The sequence below is a fragment of the Hermetia illucens genome, chromosome 2 (assembly GCF_905115235.1).
Source record: "Hermetia illucens chromosome 2, iHerIll2.2.curated.20191125, whole genome shotgun sequence".
Classification (NCBI taxonomy): domain Eukaryota; kingdom Metazoa; phylum Arthropoda; class Insecta; order Diptera; family Stratiomyidae; genus Hermetia; species Hermetia illucens.
This window is the reverse complement of record NC_051850.1, coordinates 84137739-84150043: the sequence shown is the minus strand read 5'-3', so window position 1 is coordinate 84150043 and position 12305 is coordinate 84137739. Positions and strand designations below refer to the sequence as shown.

The 12305-nt window shown below is 37.9% G+C and overlaps 1 protein-coding gene and 1 long non-coding RNA gene across 2 annotated transcripts in view; one reads left to right on the top strand and one right to left on the bottom strand.

Moving 5' to 3' along the window:
• LOC119647475 overlaps nt 1-12305 on the top strand; it is a 74135-nt gene that overhangs the window by 27725 nt on the left and 34105 nt on the right. The window lies entirely within an intron of this gene.
• The window catches only part of LOC119647474 (beta-1,3-galactosyltransferase 1), a 119894-nt gene that overhangs the window by 75114 nt on the left and 32475 nt on the right, over nt 1-12305 (bottom strand). The window contains exon 2 of the mRNA XM_038048413.1: nt 3220-3308. The gene's annotated coding sequence lies outside the window, so the exon portion shown is untranslated. The remainder of the gene's footprint in view (nt 1-3219; nt 3309-12305) is intronic.

The window sequence follows — 12305 nt, the reverse complement described above, 5'->3', positions numbered from 1 at the left end:
TGACTCACAGGTCCATATTAATAATCGTTGGTGCAGCAATCCAATTGGAACATGGCTTTGAAATGTGTTAGATACCGTAATGGTACACTACAGGATTATAGTGCCTTATAGGAGGCAATGTGGTCAGCATTGCGCCTCCCTGAGATTATTGCCCTAATTTGACTCAGGTACTCATTCACAGCTGAGTCGACTGGTATCCGACGTCAAATCACGATATAAATCCCACTACCGCCAATGAGATTTGAACCGGGACCTTCCATACGGCCGCCTTGTGCTCTAACCACTCAACTATTCGGACACCCCTTGCAGGAGCATAGCAGGGGAAAAGTGAATGAATTAATATACGGCTTAAACTGTCAATTGATTATCTGGTACACTCAAGGATCCCTTTCAGAGGAGGGAGCAGGCGCTGGGTTGATTAGTCCAAGGAAACCGCCATTTGAACCAAGGGGTAAGCATTCCTTTTCAGGCGGAAATATACGCCATAGACAGATGTGCCTCGTGCTACCTTGAAAGGAACTATAGGCGACAGAACATTGCTATTCTAACCGGCAGCCAAGCGATTATTAAGGTACTTAAATCCTACCAGGTAAATTCCAGTCTGGTATGGGAATGCAATGAAAGACTGAACACGCTCGGTTCGCTCACAAAGGTCTGATACATTGAGATCGAAGGTAATGAAGCAGCGGTAGAGCTAACCAAAAGAGGAGCAGCGAAGCCGCTATACGGGCTGAACCCAATCTGTGGAGTCGGAAATGCGTTCATGGACACGACATTGAAAGATGAAGATGAACGGGTGAGGAAATATTAGTAGGCGACCTTACGAGGAACGAAACAGTTCATGTTGCCCATAGGGGGTACGAACCCAAGCGCTTCAAAGATTTATTAAACCTCATCAAGAAGAGCCTCCAGATCATAGTGACAATACTCACTGACCACTGCAGACTAAACTATCACCTGGAGAAACTAGGAATATCTACGGAAACTGTCTGTGGATTCCGTGAGGAGAATGATGAAACTCCACACATTTTCTGGGACAATGTCCGGCACTTGTACAAGGTAGGTTCAGGCACCTGGGGGAATCCTTAATACCAGATACTAGGCTGAAACACTTGAAAGTAGGGAACATAATAAAAATTTTTGTCGGTTATAGATTTAAACAACATACTATATTTTATAAGTATACTATAATCAGTAAAGGAGCACAGTAGTTCTTTTAGGACGTAATGCGATATCCCTTGACGATAGTATTATTACCGCTACCTGGCCAACTTCGGCCTAGTTCTCCATTTATTGCTGTCTCAGGGCAGAACGTCAATAGATATTAACGAAAGCTTGGAAACTTTCGAGTAACCGTCGCGGTCGATTTTCATGTGCTACTTTGCTACTATAAATTAGCAGGAGATGTCATGATCCACTGAAGCACTTCATAATCTTCAGACAAGATACCATAGAGAACGTCACCGATAACGAGAGGTAATAAAATTGACAAAAGTATGAAGCCTTGCTGCACTCCCCTTTTGATTTCACCTCGATGCAGCAAGTGAAGTTTTGAGTCAGCACAGTTGCCCCAATCATAACTATTAGTTTCTCCGGAATGCCTCTCCTAAACAGAGTATACCAGCGAAAGCGATGAAGAGCAGACCGAAACTCCATACATTGCTCCAAAATCATCCATACGTGTGATCAGTGCAAATCCAGAGCGGAAGATAGCATACTCTCAGTCGATTTAGTTTTCAAGAATAATTTTAGCTCTTATCTTTGCAATAGCAAGGCGCACTGGCATGGCCTTACTTTTGTATGAAGAAGAATTTCCTGCCTGTATGTTACTGGGTAGCTATGTCATCTATAGGAGGTGCATCTTTACCGTAAGTTATGCGCTTGAAATCCGTCATGAAATGTTCCTTTCACCTCCTAAGCTGCTAGTCATCATGGAGGAGGAAACCATCGTGAACCATCTCTCTCAATGCGTTATACGATATCGAAATCATTACTATTTGCGGCAAGTTCTCTCTCCCTGTTCAGCGCAATAATAAATTCCCTCCTGACAGAAAAAGAAGCACAAGACTATTCTTCGATAAGCGATTCAAGATGTCTACCGTCGGCCAACAAGATACAAAAGTGGACCGTGTTGAATAGAGCGAGTCGAGATTCGGCAGCGCTGTTATCATTTACTGATGATTTCGTTTGAGGCAGATCTTACCACCTCTCTTGTTTCGCATATCTAGAAGAAAACTACTAACTTCCCTTCTGTTGATAGCAATGTGGTCTCGATATGGTTAGAATTTCGTGACCTTAAGCAAGCTCTGTGCTCGAACAGTGTGTCGCCAATAACAGGACGATGGAAGCTTTATTCACAAATCTCTCATCATTATCATTATGATCCCCAAAAGCAGGTTTTCCCATCACAAGCTAGAGCAAGGTATTATCAGAGCCCATCATGTACATATATGTTACCAATATCTTGGAGTTTGGCAATAAGGATTATTTGTATTCTTAACTATGAACGAATGGAAAAACACAAAAACCTTTACCCCCGGTTAAGAAAAACCCAAGGGAGAACGGTAACTTAATTTACTGTTACTATGACATTTTACCGATTTACTGGCGCAATTATTTATACAACACGAAGCAATCACTATTCACGACAATACGTCTGCAATTATAGATACTAATCAAAATGAAATGAAGATTTTGATATCTCAGGTTAGCATCCACACTAAATAGTCTCGGACTTACGAATGTATTGAGGAACCTTAACCATACACATCCTACGACCTCTAAAATCTAGCTGTACTTACTTGTGGTTTAGTGCCTGATCTGTATGGATAAGTTTTCCCAATACATTCGAAAGTCCGGTTTATTAAGTGTGGATCCTACTTATTAGATGTTCTGTGACCTCAAGTAGCATGGCCTATCAAGACTGTATTACAACTAATTTTCGCATATGTGAAATCCGTTCTATGCGCATTATACTATTCGCTAGTTTGCACATTTATTTATATTATATTTCATCTCCATAGGTTGTTGTATTAAAAAAGTTTCGTTTCACGCAAAATCTCAAAAGTAAGCTCAACCGATAGAATAATATCAAAATGTAACTGGAATTCACTCTTGGAATTTCACGAATGCAACTTGAAATTCGGTCATCTATGAAAGTACCGCTGTAAATTGTAAATGATTGTAAATCCATGTATATATAACGAGAACATTGCTAACCTTATGGTGCATGACTTTTCCGTTCATACAATCAAATTTGGCAAAGTTGAACATTGATTGAAAAGCATCGAAGATTTCTATAGCGTAATCTGTAAAGAAGAAAGAAATTATAATGTTATGGATGATATATAAGTATAAAGCGTTTTATATTTATCAATTAGATATTTTGTATCTAAATATTCAATGGTTTATTGGAAAGAGTTCAAGTGAATAAAGATACTGTTTTATTTTCGCGGTTAATGAACACAGCTCAAGGTCGGTCTTCGAACTGTAGGTGATTTTATTTACTTTATTATATTTTACAGCGACTTTGATTATACAAATAAGGACTTAGATAAAGCAATTCGAAGTCAAGTTCATAGTTGGCTATTTACCCTAATACTGCGTGGACTGGTTGGACGTTGCGATATCACTTTTGATGTTCCGTAACTATTGATTTGTCTCTTTCTGCTGCTAAAATCTATTTGATCGAGTAAGGATCTAAGCTAGTCCGTATTTTTAAAGGGCACCAATCTGTTCAGAAGTGTCATTCGCCTGATATGTAGTTTGCATTCTGGTTGGTTCCGTAACCGAGGGATTATATAAAAATATGAATTACTTTTGACGCCATCAGACTTCGTTTTCAATTTATTTACCTATTAACAGCTACCCATTTCATCCAACCCCAAGTTGTTTGGTGAATACTAAATTTCTGGTCTACTGAAAACCGAAAATCAAATAGAAACAAGTCGGAATAACGTACATAGCTAAAAATTCAAAATATTCTTTCTTATATTTCCTAACTTCCAGATAACTCGCTTTATATTTTAATGACGTCAATCACATCTTAGAGCGCAATAAATTTACGTGAAACACAAAGCTTTGTCCTTCTATAACTTGGTTAATATCTGAATTGCATTGGATATTTAGATGAGAAAAATGTTGCACCCCCTTCCGTATATATGAGGAACCCCCTTAAACTAAACAGAAAATGGCAAAACTTGCTATATGTAGAGGGATTCACAGACCACATATTCTCACTAAATTTCATGGCAATAGGTTCAGCCATTTCCGAGTAAATCGAGTATAACAGGCAGGCAGTCAGACACTGAATCTATTTTAATAAGGTTTTGTTTGACAACAAATCTTAAAAAGACTCATCATCCCCAGAGTTTCATTGTATTGACTTGGCAAATTCATAATTCACGAAAAGTGCTTCAAATGTCAATCAACATGAAACTTAATTTGTATTAACTGGCCTGAAAACCAAGAAATAGGGGACCAATTTTCGAAAGACCTTAAGCTTATGGTGAGATATTTCGGGGAACCAGCTGTACCGTGGTCGGATATGTAGAGGCTAAGGATCTGTATTAATTTTCGTCACCGCATATTTGCAACAAGTTACAATTCAACGGTTGTTATTTCTTGAGTACCATCCAACTTTAGTTAAACAGACCCCCCGCCAACTATACTAGTAAAGCAGCGAGTGGAACTGAGCGGTCGAAATCCACGAATTTTGTACCTTGGTGGATATCACTGACCTAGTGGCTGATTATAGGTAACTTGGGTGTCATTTTGATTTTGCTATGTTTGAGAGTGCAAGATTAGAAAAGAAAACAACCTGAAAAATATCTCTTCATATTTAGTAGCTTTGTCTAAAACAAAACCATATTAAAATCGGTTTACTGTCTGTCTGTCTGCCACACTTATTTACCTTAGAAACGATATAACGATTGACACCAAATTTGGTGGACAAGTGGTAACTGTGACCTCTGACGCACACAGTGAGCTACATCATTCTACGTCGAATTTTATTTTCATTATAATTCATACACATGTCGTGTTTTTGAATTAATATAAAGGAACAAATACTAACTTGTAATCACTTCGGTCACGCTGCTTCCAGGGCAGAGATGTGGCAGCGTCTGATGAGTTGCCTCTAATCTGGACGAAACCGCAAGTCATAAGTACATTACTATCATTTTTAGTAGTTGACTGCAAAACCCTCCTTAAGTTCATCCCAAAATCACAAAAGCTATAACGATCCTACCAAGTTTGGTGGAAATCGCAATATTACTAACAAAGTTATAATAGGTCAAAGTTGTCGCTTCTATGCAAATTCAAGACTTTAAATGGCAGTATCACGCGAAGGATATTCTCATATAATATATGCATATATTACATGCTAGGTACTAATGGGACAATTGTCCACTCAAATCTTTTTTATCTTTTTATAAAGAAACACCTGAAGCGTCAAGCGCTCGCATTTTGTGCTTGGTCAAATGTTAACCCATTCAGTTCTGGTTGACCAACCTTTGACAAGTGTTGAAAAATCAAAGGACAAGACAAGACGAAGCCGTTATAACGACTAATATCAGACGAAATCCTCTGGTACACCAATTATTGCTACAGCCGAAATAACCCTTTCCTTACAAGGTATCCTTAGGAAGGAGTTTTATTAGAATCGTTAGATAATCTCCCTATTATTTTAGACACGATTCTATTTTCCCGCAAACCATCAAAACTGAATATTCTAATTTCAACGCTAATCGCTCAATAAGTGTTTTAGCACTTCCTATAATTAAATAATTTCAATTTCTTCGAAATTTTTCCGAGCTCAAGAGTACACAACTAAAGCAACTTCGCCATTCATTAATCGATTTTCTTTTCAACGTCGCCGTCACGATGCTCTAGCTCCTCCACGCTTCTTTCCCTGGACGCCATGGAAATGTTAAATTGAATATTTCACTCCAAGAATAAACTATCAAGGTCACGGTCTATACAAGCAGGAATAAAAAATTTTGCATCATACAGCTGGCTTACAACCAATAAAAAAATTATTGTGTTTGTGAATTTTCAGGAATTTCTTGGCAAACTTTACATTTCTTATAACTAGAAAAACATTGCAAACAAATCGGAATACCGGAAGCTCGCGCTTCGGATATAAAGGTTTTGTGTTCATCTTATGTAAGAGACGCACATTTTTCTGTCCGTATATAGTTACAAATCCAACATAATCCTTCATATTTTTCCAAACTACGAGACAAACGTACATATTAGAGCCATAGATATCACGCTCACCCTAAACAAACAAACTGCCTATTACCTACTGTACACATAAGTATATGCACGTATCTAAATTTATCGTACCCATATTTCCGATTTACGTCTTATATCTAACTGAATTAGGCACTACCCGCAAAGTTCATTAGCACGCATATATTATATACCTACATACACACATGTCTGGTTGACAAATAACTAAAAAACTGAAACAAAATAATTGTCTGCGACCCAATTCATAAGAATTCATTTCGTTGTGGTATTGACGAATTGACTTGTGATGATGACGTCATGCGGGTTGTAGAGTGCACGAAATTCACAAAAAATTGTAAAATTTCACCCCCTATAACTTTGTTAATAATAGTTGGATTTTCTTCAAACTTAATCAAACTGTGCATTATATTCTTCATTACACACATGCCAAATTTAGTACTTCTGGGATGAACATAAAGGGGGGGGGGGGGGGGGGGGGGGGTGCCGGGTAAATTTCTAAAATGTGGAAATATACGATTATTAACTTTATTTGTGCAGAAATCGGAACCGAATATATTTTGAGGCCTAGATTTCGTAGAGATGCACCACTGTGATTTTTTTCAGATTTTTCGGTTGGATAGGTTCTGAGAACGAGACCTGTTACACTTTTTGTGGGTCATATTTTGAACCCTCACTCCCCTATGTTTCATCTAATATCAAATATTGAACCAGTTTCGGAAAGTACTAATTGAGACCTTTCATTTGATATCTCACATGACTACATTCTGTGAAAAAAAAATTTGCACCCTCCATTCACATGTACGGGGAGCCCCCCTTAAACTTAACACAAGATGGCGCCACTTACTGCATGTAAAGGGATCACCAGATTACATACTCTCACCAATTTTCGTGACAATCGGTCTAGCCGTTTCCGAATAAATCGGGTGTGACAGACAGACAGACAGACAGACAAACAAACAGACAGACAGACAGACGGACAGACAGACACCGTCTCGATTCTAATAAGGTTTTGTTTCACACAAAACCTTAAAAATGAATCACTTGTAGCATTAGCATATGAAGGAATTCAAGACGAGAATGGGAATAATATTGAAATTTTCATCCAAATGGCAATCCCTCCTGTCAGGAAAACCATACAGAATTTAATGCCAAGTCAAGTCAGGTTCTGGCAACACCTAGCTCGAAAGATGCGAGCTTAGAGCCACAGCAAAATTGTCTTAGTTATGAGCGAATACAAACTGAAGAAACCTTGATCATTACTTTTATCAAATAATAAATAGATATTTGGCTGATATCAAGACATGACGGCGCAATAATAATAATAATAATAATTGTTGGCGCAATAATCCATATTGGATCGGGGCGTTGAAGTGTGTTAGAGCACTTCATTCAAGACCATAACGGTACACTACAGGATAGCCTGTAGGGGGCAATGTGGTCAGCATTCCGCTCGCCCGAGATTATTACCCTGATTTGACTCAGGTACTTATTCACAGCTGAGTCAACTGGTATCCGACGTCAAATCACGATACAAATTCCACTGCCACCAGTGAGATTTGAACCGCGACCTTCCGTATGACAGCCTAGAGCTCTAACCACTGAGCTATCCGGACTTGACGGCGCAATGGCCGAGCTAATTGAGCGTCAGCCTCTCTACTTTTTGCCTCAGGCTCGAAACTTGGCACTCGCAAATTGGGCGTACGAGCGTGTGAAAATTAGATGGATTATCTACAATTGTTACGCTCCACAAAGCGCGACGGTGCCCTTTTAACCTTTGGGCCGTCAATTCGGGCAGTCGCCGCGAACATCAAGTATTTTTCTCCATATAGAAAGTAGGCTTTGCGGCAAATGGCGTTTTCGAGTATAAAACGCTGCAATTTTCGCTGAGAAGCACTTGAGGGGGATACGCAGAGATGCTGTTAGGAGGTCCCGATCTCGAAGATATTATGTAGAAAAAGTGATACAAATGACTAGATACATATTGGAGACACGCAGCCCTGACAGGCTGAGGTGGCGACAGTGGTGTATGCTTCAAATAAGAAGACTTTGCAAGCATGACAGAAAGAGACTACACTTCAATCTTCGGAAAAGATAGCAGGACATTCGCACCAGCAGTGGGATTATTTCAAAGAACCTTGTGCAGAAGCAAATTTAAATTCGTGGACGACAGCATAGAAGTTTATTATGAAAAAGCTGATCTGTATTTATTATTTATTTATTTCAGTCAAATAATAAAAGGAGAGACACTCAGAGACTAAAAATGTCCAGAGTTGCAATTATGCAAAATTTTAAGCACGGATGAATGAAAGTATTGCAAGAGGTGCGCCGCTGCATTTCAAAAATATTAAGGTGGCCAACATTATATGATTTGTTACGGTATTCTATGTCGGAGGCTATAGTGCTTGCTGCCCTGAAGCCTTAATCGCCTTTAAACGCATGCATCAATAATAGAACAGACAGGAAAAGCAAATGATCTGGATAACTAGACCTGGGAAGATTCCTTTTGGAGAAAACAGAACAAAAAACTTCCGTTGAGCTTCCTCAATTGTATGGCGACAAGTTAAGTAGTGAGTCTATATCACGGAAACATATTCTTGAAACTGGACGAAGAAATTACTAAGAATTGCTAAGGGATGGAACTCCGTGAACTAAAAGAAAAAAAGAAGCACAAAGCCACACATTCTAGGAACTTGGCAGACGCTACATACTCTGTCACTTAGGTAGGACCTCAACCAGGTGAGAGGACAAAACTGTTGAAGAAGTCAGTATAAATGAAGAGGGCCGAGTGTTTCGCTTGAATTCATTCATATTGTATTCAATTCTCATTTTGTACATGCAAACATGTCCAATTTCAATTTCATAAACATGACCACAAGGCACTTCCTTGACCGGTCAAATTACCTTTCGCGCATCATATATGTATTCGCTGGAAGCGGAATTTCCACATCAAATTTCAACTTCAATGTCGCCAAAGTAAATGCGTTGGTTGCTGACGCTAGAATTATCTTTTGGTGTGATTATAGTAGTTCAAAGCATCTAATTCTATATAAAGGGGAATACTTTCAATAAAATACAAGCACGTTCAGTTTTTCATTTATTTCTTCAAGCTAGGAGGTAATAGAATGTATGTATAATGCGATGGATGTAGATCTTAACGTAATGAGTATAGAGTCGTAATTTTCAACACAAAAGAGGAAAAAAGATTAAGCAATGGAGGGTTGAGAATTTTTTTCCGATGAATTATGGTGGTCCAAAAATGTGTTATAAATTCTTAATAAATTTATTAAGAAATGTAACAAAATAATTATTTTTATTTGCTTATTGTATTGTGCTTGTTTTAATTAACTGGATACATCTATCAAACGTTAATAATGCCAAAATTAATTTTTTGCCATTAGTTTTTTTTTTGCTTTTTGGATGGCTTTCATTTTGTTCAGTATTTTCAAGTTTTTTTTCATCACAGTATCGAAGATTGATTTTTAGACATTTTCGGCTGTTAAAGTAAAGCCAACAACTGAGAACATAAATTCCAGCATTATCTATCTGAAATACTACGTTTTCTGTGCCCACGACTTTCCCTCATTTCAGCTTAATGCAATTTTCATACATATCCTCGTTTCTTTTGGCTATTAACGTAATCAATTAAATCGTGAACTGTGATTTTGCCATCAGATAACACGCAGCAGTTCCGATTCATAAAAGATTCTTCGTTTATGTAACATTTCTTATCCAGTCCCCCCGGATCAAATTTCTTGTTGTTCGAAAAAGAGTATTTATCCGAAGATATGTTTCTCTGGTCAACCTTTGTACTATCTCTGCTCTCTTTATTTCATACTGTTTCGATACGACAGGATTATTTATTTTTTACTTTTAAAAGCAAAATGTATCGTTCTTAGAACTCACTAAACTATCCCTCCGATGTTTTTCTGCTTAAATTTTCTTGTATTTTGGTATTTGTTACCCGTTATCCTGGTCGATTTTTCTGACTTCTCTTCTAGCACGGTTTCTTTCTATCGATGGTAGCTGATGGCCTTTGAACTTTCCTCTTTTTAAGGTTTTGTGTAAAACAATGTATAAAGCAAAGCCTTATTAAAATTAATTTGCTGTCTGTCCGTCTGTTTGTCATACCTTTTATCTTAGAAACGGTTACTTCTATCGATACGAAATTTGGTAGAATCCTCGAACCTGTGAATCCCCTTGCATGCAGTGAATAACACAGTTCCACGTTGAGCAAAAGGGAGGTTTCACCGAAGATAGTAATGTGGAGATTCAAATTAAAAATTAGTACTTTCCGAAGCCGGTGTTGGCTCAAAAGAGGAGTGCCGGGATCCGAAAAAGTTCATAACTTCAAGGACCCGTTTTTAGAAACTACCTACCCCGATATCTGAAAATAAATATATTGGTTCATGCACATGGTATCTAGGCCTCAAAATGCTCTCCATACCGTTACTTGTTCAATTAAAATAATAGTATATCATCATATTTGTTATAAGTATATTTTTTAGACATTGACTTGGAACCCCCTTAAGTTTACCCTAGAATCATCAACTGCAGTAATATAGGCTATACTGTCGAGAATGATACTGCTTTCTTCTTTCTTTTTTTATGAAAAAAAAATTATCTAAATTCGATCATAAAATTGTCAAATTTTAATCAATCGAAAAAATCCGCACAAGCATCGAGTTAATAACTCATCTTCGTTGAAACAATTTTCAATGAGGTCTTACTGCATTACTGGACCAATCTCGCAATTAATTTTATCTTCTTTGATTGCCTTTCATGCCAAACTCCCTCCATCAGGGTGAAATTGATGTTGGAGCTTCACGTTCTTAAAATTTTTTTGGTAAAGCGTGGCTCAAATAGGTTTTTTCAGATCTTCAGTTGAGTTGTTATTTCTACGTACATTTCCACTCATTTTTATAATGTATTACAATATAGAAGGCTGATGAAATCAATTTAATTCCGAGAAACACAAGTTATTCACGGCAAACCTATTCTGCGTTTTCGGATCTACTATAGGCACCAGTGACCTATTTTAAAAGGGTAATAAACACCTGCCTAAGATGGAGTGATGGCGTAAGTCAGGACGCCAGACAGCTTTTAGGGATATCGAATTGGTGGACCTCGGCGCAAAACCGGGATGTCTGGAGTTCCTTATTAAGGCAGGCCTAGACCAGATACCGGTTGTTGCACCGTTGATGATGATGAATAAACACCAACAATCCATAACACATTATTAGCTACCAAATAATTTCTAAAGTTAAATTGCGAAATTTGCTCCCAAATTACCTGCAAATCGACATGAAGACTTTACTAACAAAATGTGCTTTGTCAGCCATGTAAAAAGTTTTCCTCCACAATAGTAATTTTGGATATCATTTTTAAGGTTTTATGTAAAACAAAACCTTATTAAAACCGATTCACAGTCTGTCTGTCTGTCATAATGGATCTGGATAAATAGGAACTATGAAATCCCACGCATACAGCGAGTGACATTAATTTAGGTGGAGTTTAAAGGGGGGCTCCCCATACATGCAAAGAGGGCATTTAAAAAAAAAATGTTCACCGTATATAGTCGTGTATCAAATGGAAGGCATTGATTAGTACTTTCCGAAACTAGCATTAGTTTTGGCGTGAATTGCAAAGTGCGCGAGTCAGGAGTCAAAATGTACACACTTAAAGTGAGACTTCCACGCACCAGCATAGAGGACAATATTTCGTATACATTTACCAAACTTCATGGAAATCTGGCCATTAACGCCAAAGTTTTAGCAGTTCAAACTTAGCAATTCCGCACGAATTTGCTGCTTCCAAAGTCATGCAAATAAGATGCAGACGCCATAATTAGCAAGATAATTGACATTCGCATCAAATATTAAAGTCGTATTTATAAAGAGTCTACTTCTCTCCAGCCTTTTTTTAAGGTTTTGTGTGAAAGAAAACCTTATTAGAATCGATTCGATGTCTGTCACACCCGTGTTAAGTTTTAGGGGGGCCTCCCGATACATGTGAATGGAGCGTACAAATTTCTTTTTCACTGAATGTAGCCA